Raw genomic sequence first — 7,455 nt, forward strand, 5'->3', positions numbered from 1 at the left:
AGTGTCAACATTTGGAAGATCTGTATAACTCAGGAAACCAATATTTCTGTTTGATCAATGCATTATATCACAAGATTTTCATGAATAAAATATTCATTTTCCATTGTAAGATAGCCCAACAGAATTTATTTAAACTGAATATGAAAAGTTTTTTATAGGTTTAAGATTCCATTTTGAAACCTTAAGTAACTGCCATCTGTCAAATTTTGGTGTAGTATCAAAAATTATTTTCAATTATGTGAAAAAAACTATTAAAATATGCTTCCTTTTCCAACTATATATTTGTGAGGCCAAATTTTCTCTTTATATTTCAATCTAAACACCATATTGCAACAGAATGAATAAAATCATATGATAATCAAGTTCTCTTCTATTGAACCAAACAGTAGAGAGTTTTTTTTTTTTAATGTAAAACAATAACACTATTCCTATGATTTGTCTTAGTTGGAAAATGTGTTTTTTCATTCAAAATATGTTTTATGTTAACATGTAATGTATTTATTTTATTATCTTTAAATATAATAAAATACTTTTTCAATTTCTCATTTTAAATTTCTAAAACAGTAAATATTGAAATAATCCACACAAACAAAAGCTCTTTGGAGGGGAACCTCATTAATTTTTAATAATGACTTAAGTTCTTAAGATGCCAAAATGCTGATCTAAACATACCAGTATTCCACTACAAACTTTTTGAGAAACTTCACTTTAAAGGTTTTATAAATTTATATGTAAAATTGGTACTTACTAGGTTTTGAAATTACATTTCTATTTTCTTCTGTGGGTTTTAGCTTTTTTACTTACAAGTTTTTCTTCAGTTTATAGGATAAATTTTTTACTTACATCATTTTTGCTAGCTTTGTTTTGCTTAGACATTTTTGTTTTAGATTTTCAAATTTATAACCATAGAATGACATTCAATAATCTCTCGTATTTTTATTTATTTTTTCTGGTATTTTTATTTAATCTGTTTTATACCTATAGTTATACACTCTCCTATTTCTGAATATTAAATATCTTTTTTCTTTCTTTTATTAGGTTTTTAGAAGTTTTACTATTTTACTGTTATTTTATAGAGCTACATTTGAAATTATTTTATTCTTTCTATTTGTTTCTTTAAATCAATTTTAATTGTTATCTTTATAGATTATTTTCTAGTCCTTCTAATTACTTTTGTTTATTCTGTTGCTTACTTCATAATTTGAATGTAACTAATAAGCTAATTTCTATTTTGTCCTTTTATAGTAATCACAAAAACATTTAAGGCTAATTTTTTTTCTGGGTATACTTGTGTATGGTTTAAGTAGTTCCCATGTAAAATGTTTGCATCCTTAATTTAGTGGTTTCATTTGGTTGGTTGGTTTTTAAAAGAAGAATTCTTAGCTTCTCACTGATTACAATCTTTTTCCCATTCTTTATTGATTTTATTAGCTATTTTCGATATAAAAAACAATGGAGAACAATACAACACATTCTCTGATACCCAAACCCAGCACTAAAAATAAATATGAATATTATTGATGTTTCTTCTTTACTTTACTCCTACCATTATTTCACCTCTCCCCACCCACCAAAAGTTCTCATTATCCAGACTTACATGATTTTCATTCTTTTGTATGCCTTTATAATAACACTGTTTATCAAACTTCATCTTGTTTTGTTTGGAAAGTTTTGAAACTATATAAATCTTTGTACATTTTCTGTATTCTTATATTTGCTGTTTTATTGAAACATATTTGAAAGATTCATGTGGCTGTACTTTAATTTTCTCTGTACATTAAGTGCATTGTATAAATATAGTATAATTACCTCTTCTCATATTAAACATTTAAATTATTTCCTTTTTCTCATTATTTCAAGGAATGCTATTTCAAAGAATTATATGTTATGCATTCTTGTTTTATATGTCCTGAGGCCATGTATGACCATTAGTGATTAGAAAGAATAAGGATTTTTTTTATAGGCTTACTGATAATTCTTGTTTAATCATCTTTTAATTTCCTAGATATGTACTTTATATATATTACTGGATTGTTTATTTTAATTTTTATGCATGAAAGAAAAATATGAATCCTTTTTATAAATTTAAAGTTTAAAAATCCCTTATGTTTGCAAATATCTTCTGTCCTAGAATGTGAGCTGTCTTTCATTTTTAAAATAATCACACTGATGGAAAAAATTAATTTTCTTTTATTGTTTGGAAATTTTGTGTCTTCTTAAAGAAACAAATCATAAAGATATTTTCTTATTTTATTCTCTAAAATCTTGATTTTTCCATTCAAATTTTAATTGATGGCTAAATGGTATGAGATAAAAATTCTCATTTTTATCTGTGTAGATAGCCAACTGTCCTATTATCATTCCTTAAATATGGTTTCACACTGATCTGGAATGGCACTTGTCATATATACATTGTGAGTTTATTTCTAAGGTATGCATTATTTTTTCTATCTAGTTTCCTACTACTGCATCAATAATGGAATATCTTAATAATTTATTGAACAGGTAGTATTGCCTAGTGTTGAAGTACGGAGGCTCTGGAGAAAGTTTGCTGATTTGAATTCTAGAACCCCATCTACTAGCTAGATAGCAAAAAGAAAGTCATTTAATCTCTCTGTGCCTCTGTTGTCATGTGTGAATTAGAATAATAATACTGTCTACCTCATATGATTATACGAACTGGTGTATATAAAGCATTGAATATTGTCTCTAACATAACAGCAATATAGAATTTTTAACCATTATCATCTCTGGTAAAACTCTACATGTACTTAGGACTTCTAAAAGGTGTTTTAATAACATGCATACTTTTCTCCTTATGTTAAATGTATTCCTTGATATTTTTATTGCTATTACAAATTTCGTTTGTTTGTTTGTTTGTTTGTTTGTTTCAATGCCTACAGCACCTGCTATTCCTAGGTGGTTTCCCATCCAAGTACTAACCAGGCCAGACCCTACTTAGCTTCTGAGATCAGATGAGATTGGGCACGTTCAGAGTGGCATGGCCGTACCATCAAATTTTGTTGCCTTAATTATTAAAATTTTCAAATTTATGTTGCTAGTGTTTAAGAATTATTCTTGTTGTAGCATTCTTGCTGCACTCTGAATTCTTTGCTAAGTGCATCCCTTTAAATAGTGTTTATCTAGATTTGTTTTCTAGTTATGATGATTAAATTAATCTTTTTGCTTCTTCCATGTTATTTGATCAACATTTAGGCCTAATTAGTCAGTATAATTTATATTCACCTAAAAATTTACCAGTTTCTTTAATCATTTCACTTTCTTGCATCTCAATCCTTCCTTCTGGGTTTATTTCTTTTTCTCCATAAGTACATGCTTCAGAATTTCCATTCACAAAGGCCTAAGAGGAAAAGCTTTCAACATTTTGCTATTCAAGAGGATTTTGCTATAGTTTTCTTCTTCTTTTTCTTTTTCTTTCTTTTTTTTTTTTTTTTTTTTTTTTTTTTTTTGCTTAATTTCTTTATCAGATTAAGGAAGTTTTTTTCAATTTTGACCTTACTAAGATTTTTGTCTTTTTGGATTTTGAATTTATCAAATTCTGTTTCTGCATCTATTTAGATACTTATGGGTTTTTTTCTTTCTTTTGTTTACATGTTATATTACATTTATTAAAGGTAATTTTTCCCCCCTCTGGCTTAAAGGTAATTTTTTGAAGATAAGTAATCTTGAAGGTAATTTTTTCCACTGTTCTTAGATTTTTCTCCTTCTCATTGTTTTTCAGAAGTTTTATTATAATATGCTTAGATAGTGTGTAGGTAGATTTTAGGTATCTGCTTGAAGTTTATAGTGATTCATGAATTTATAGCATGTCTTTCATTACAAAAAATGTTTTCAGTCATATTTACTAGCTCAAATATAAGAACTAATTTCTAACTTCAATTTCCAATCAGATTACAACCTCTACCATAACCAGATTAGGATCCATTATAATAATAAGATTTTTTTCTAAAGCCTTTTAGTTAAAATTTTAATAACATTTATAACAACTTACCTTCACAAAGCACATTAGTTTATTTCCAACTACAATATTTGGGTAAAGTATAAGAATTTCTATTGTTAGTGACAAGCTACATTAGTTGTTCTTGCGTTCTTTGGTAGCGGAATGTTAGAAACTGAATGCTTTCAAGTACAGCTCACTCTCTAATATCCAACCATTTTCCTTATTTTGTCTATAATACTTATCCTTGGTTCCATGGTATGATCAAGACTATCTCTATCAAGAATAAAATCTGTTACAAGACAAAAAAGTGGCAGTGGGCAAAAAAGAGTAATTGCTTTGCTCTTTCTCTAAATACCTCAGGCATTGTAAAGAAAAAAAATTATGGTGATTCCCAACCATGCCATTAGAGTTTGTCGTAACCATCTAACCCCTTGTGCTCTCTGGGATGAGCATAGAATTCATTCTCCTGTATTCTCTCTGTCGGTTATGTTCCAATGCCAAAACACTAACTCAATGGCAAAGACCAAGAAGAAAATGAGTTAATATTGAAATAATTTCTTCTTCATCAATTATCATGCTTCTGTCACTTTTGCATCTGCTGACTTCTTATTGAGTAATTTTTAAATTTTACTTAATAAGCAGCATTCAATCTCTATATTCTATCACCACAATTGAAACAAGTTATTTTAGGCACTTTGACTTTTCAAGGAATAATCCAGAATATATTTTACTCAATTTTTATGTTCATATTTTTTTTCCTAATCATTTCTTTTGGCCCTAAATTTCCTAAAAATGTACTTTAAATTCATCAATATTTGTAGCCTTGATAGGCTTCTCTCCTCCATGTTCAATTTGTGTGATTCAATAAAACAATGTGCTAAAATTGAACACATAAAAGTAGGAGTCATATAGGCTTGCGTTTGACTTCCAGCTTTGCCATTTGCTGGCTTGTGGCCCTGGGCCTCTGTCCCCTTGCCTATGAGAGGCAAAAATAAGAGCATCTTCATAGTATTGTTCTGGTAATTAGAATTAACAAATTAATTATTTTTTCACATCAAAATAATTTTATCATAATTATCAAATACTAAGTGTTGAGTCACATATACAATATCTTTCTTTTGATTCATACATTTATATATGCATACATACTTAGAAAAAAGAGAGAATTTGTTTTCTTATCATCACACTGTGAAAAAAAATCAATCTGAAAAACAATTTTTAAAAAAATTAAGCGTTATTTTAAAAGTCTATGTCACTAGCTCTGGTAGTATAAAAAGGTAGGATCTGGAAGTAGAATAATAGGTACAAAAGTAAGTCCCTAATTATTTTTAATGGAAGGCTCTAGAAGAAGTCATGAGGATTAGAAATTTTCCTTTCAAACCTACTCCATTTACCACAGATTTCATGCAGCTCTAAATTATAGTTAGAGGTCATTTTCATTTTGCTGCAATTTTTTTATATGGATCTGTTATATTTTCAAGTAGGATTGGAAAGATAGTATTAGAAGTATAGAAAGGCTTTAGTTATATAGGCTCCAAATTCAAATTGTGGGTAAAATGAAATCTACAATCACTGTTTGTATGATATCCAAATCTGAGTACATAGTATGTTTCCAAGTGGTAGACCAGTTACAAAATTGAATATAATATAAGTATTGAGAAGTGAGAGAATAACAGGTCTATTCCTCTAGACTTTCAGCCAAGCCTGGAAAAGCAAGGAAGAGAAACAGACGGGAATATAATATAAAAAGAAAACAAATTTAAGTAAGCATATTTTTCATTTGGTTATCTCTTTGGACAAGGACTTTTATTAGAGATATCTCTACCTTTCTGATTAAAAGTATAATTGGAAGTAGAATAACAGATGCAAAGTAAACCCCTCATATCTGTAATGGTAGGTTCTAGAAGTCATGAAGATTAGATATTTTCCTCCTAAACAGACTCCATGTACCACAGATTCATGATGATTGAAACAATGCCTAGAGAAGATTCTCACTTCTGTTCAGAGCTCAGTCACTGTCTTTTACCCATACGATAAAAAACTATAACATAATATATTTTTATTTTAAAAGAAACAAATTTTTATAGTAGCTCAGTAATTCTTTAAGAGGCAGCAGAATTTTTATGGCACTCAAATAAAGGATTCTTTGTTTTCTTTTAATGCCTTTGAATCCACCTTATATGAAACAGAGTTCTGAGACTACTGAAGATCAAACACTTCAAGGCTCAGTTTATCAGCTTTATTCATATCCCTTGGTCTCATACTCATATTTATCTTTCATCCAACTTCTTCCTTTTTGTGCACTTGCACACATATGCCCCTACCTCACAGATATGTGTCATTCCAGAATCATAGTATTGCAATTTTACAAGAACATCATATTTTTAATGTATTAAAAAGTAGATAACATTTATTGAGAGCTTTCTGTTTTCTCAAGGACCATGTTAAGAATGTCTTAGACATTGTTTTACCTCAACTTACAGCAACCTAAAGAGACGGGCAATATTTTGAGAAAGAGCTAATCTCTAAAATAAGACTACCTGCTAAGCAGTTATGAGTAGAGTTGCTAGAAAGCCTGGAGATTGTAGTACAGGTAGCAAATTTGAAGCATCATCAGAAGAAAGCATGCTTAGGGACTTAAAAAAAAACTGATATGCTAATGCATGTAGAAAAACAAGGGTCCAAGTGACACAGATTTCCAGCTTATAGTGTATACAACTCTGCATCTTTTCCCATTACAATATTGTAGATAGGAAGTAAAACACTACAGAATAATAAAATCCGAAAATCTCAGTCAAATGGGAATTTAGGGATTACTTAGTCCAGCATACCACCCAATGTAGGAATCTCTCAGGGAAAAGGAACAAACGTAGGTTAATGGGTTGAGGTGAATGATAAAGATTTAGTTATTAAAATTATGACCAACAACCATGACCACAAAAGAGCAAATAAAACATCAAAGACAGGGTGGGAGAGAGAGCCAGTGAAGATGTTTACTAAAGAAAAGACTCTTCAAGGGGGTGTTGCATCCCAGGATCATGAGCTTTACGCCTTGGCCTTTCTGAGGATCAGAGATTATAAAATAGACATGGTAATGAATGGAGCCTAACAGGGTCAGCAGAAGTATCTAAGTCAGGGCGTGACTGAGGGATAGAATCCCAGAAGACATGCTTTAAAAGTTAGTCAGTAGAAGTATAGAAAAACATTACTAGCTGAAAGAATAGTAGCAGTAAAAACAAGGAGGCAGAAAATAACATGAAGATTAGACTGAAAGTGGCTTCATAAAAGGCCAGTCCTTATCTAACAAACATAAACAAGCATACAGTGAAGGCAAAAAACCTGGCATATTAGATATAAAAGCTTACATTTTATTCTGCAGGCATGATAGAAATTTGAAAGCTGGTTTGTAAGGAAACTCATTTTAAATCTGAGGGACTAGTTAGAGGTTATTTCAGAAATTCAGATGAGAAATGTTGCAAGCCTAAAACCAGACA

General features: G+C 29.8%; 1 pseudogene; it reads right to left on the reverse strand.

Moving 5' to 3' along the window:
• Positions 1 to 2,894: 2,894 nt before the first annotated feature.
• On the reverse strand, positions 2,895 to 3,013 carry LOC112478625 (annotated as a pseudogene).
• Positions 3,014 to 7,455: the final 4,442 nt, after the last annotated feature.

Source organism: Pteropus alecto, unplaced genomic scaffold (assembly GCF_000325575.1).
Source record: "Pteropus alecto unplaced genomic scaffold, ASM32557v1 scaffold61, whole genome shotgun sequence".
Classification (NCBI taxonomy): Eukaryota; Metazoa; Chordata; class Mammalia; order Chiroptera; family Pteropodidae; genus Pteropus; species Pteropus alecto.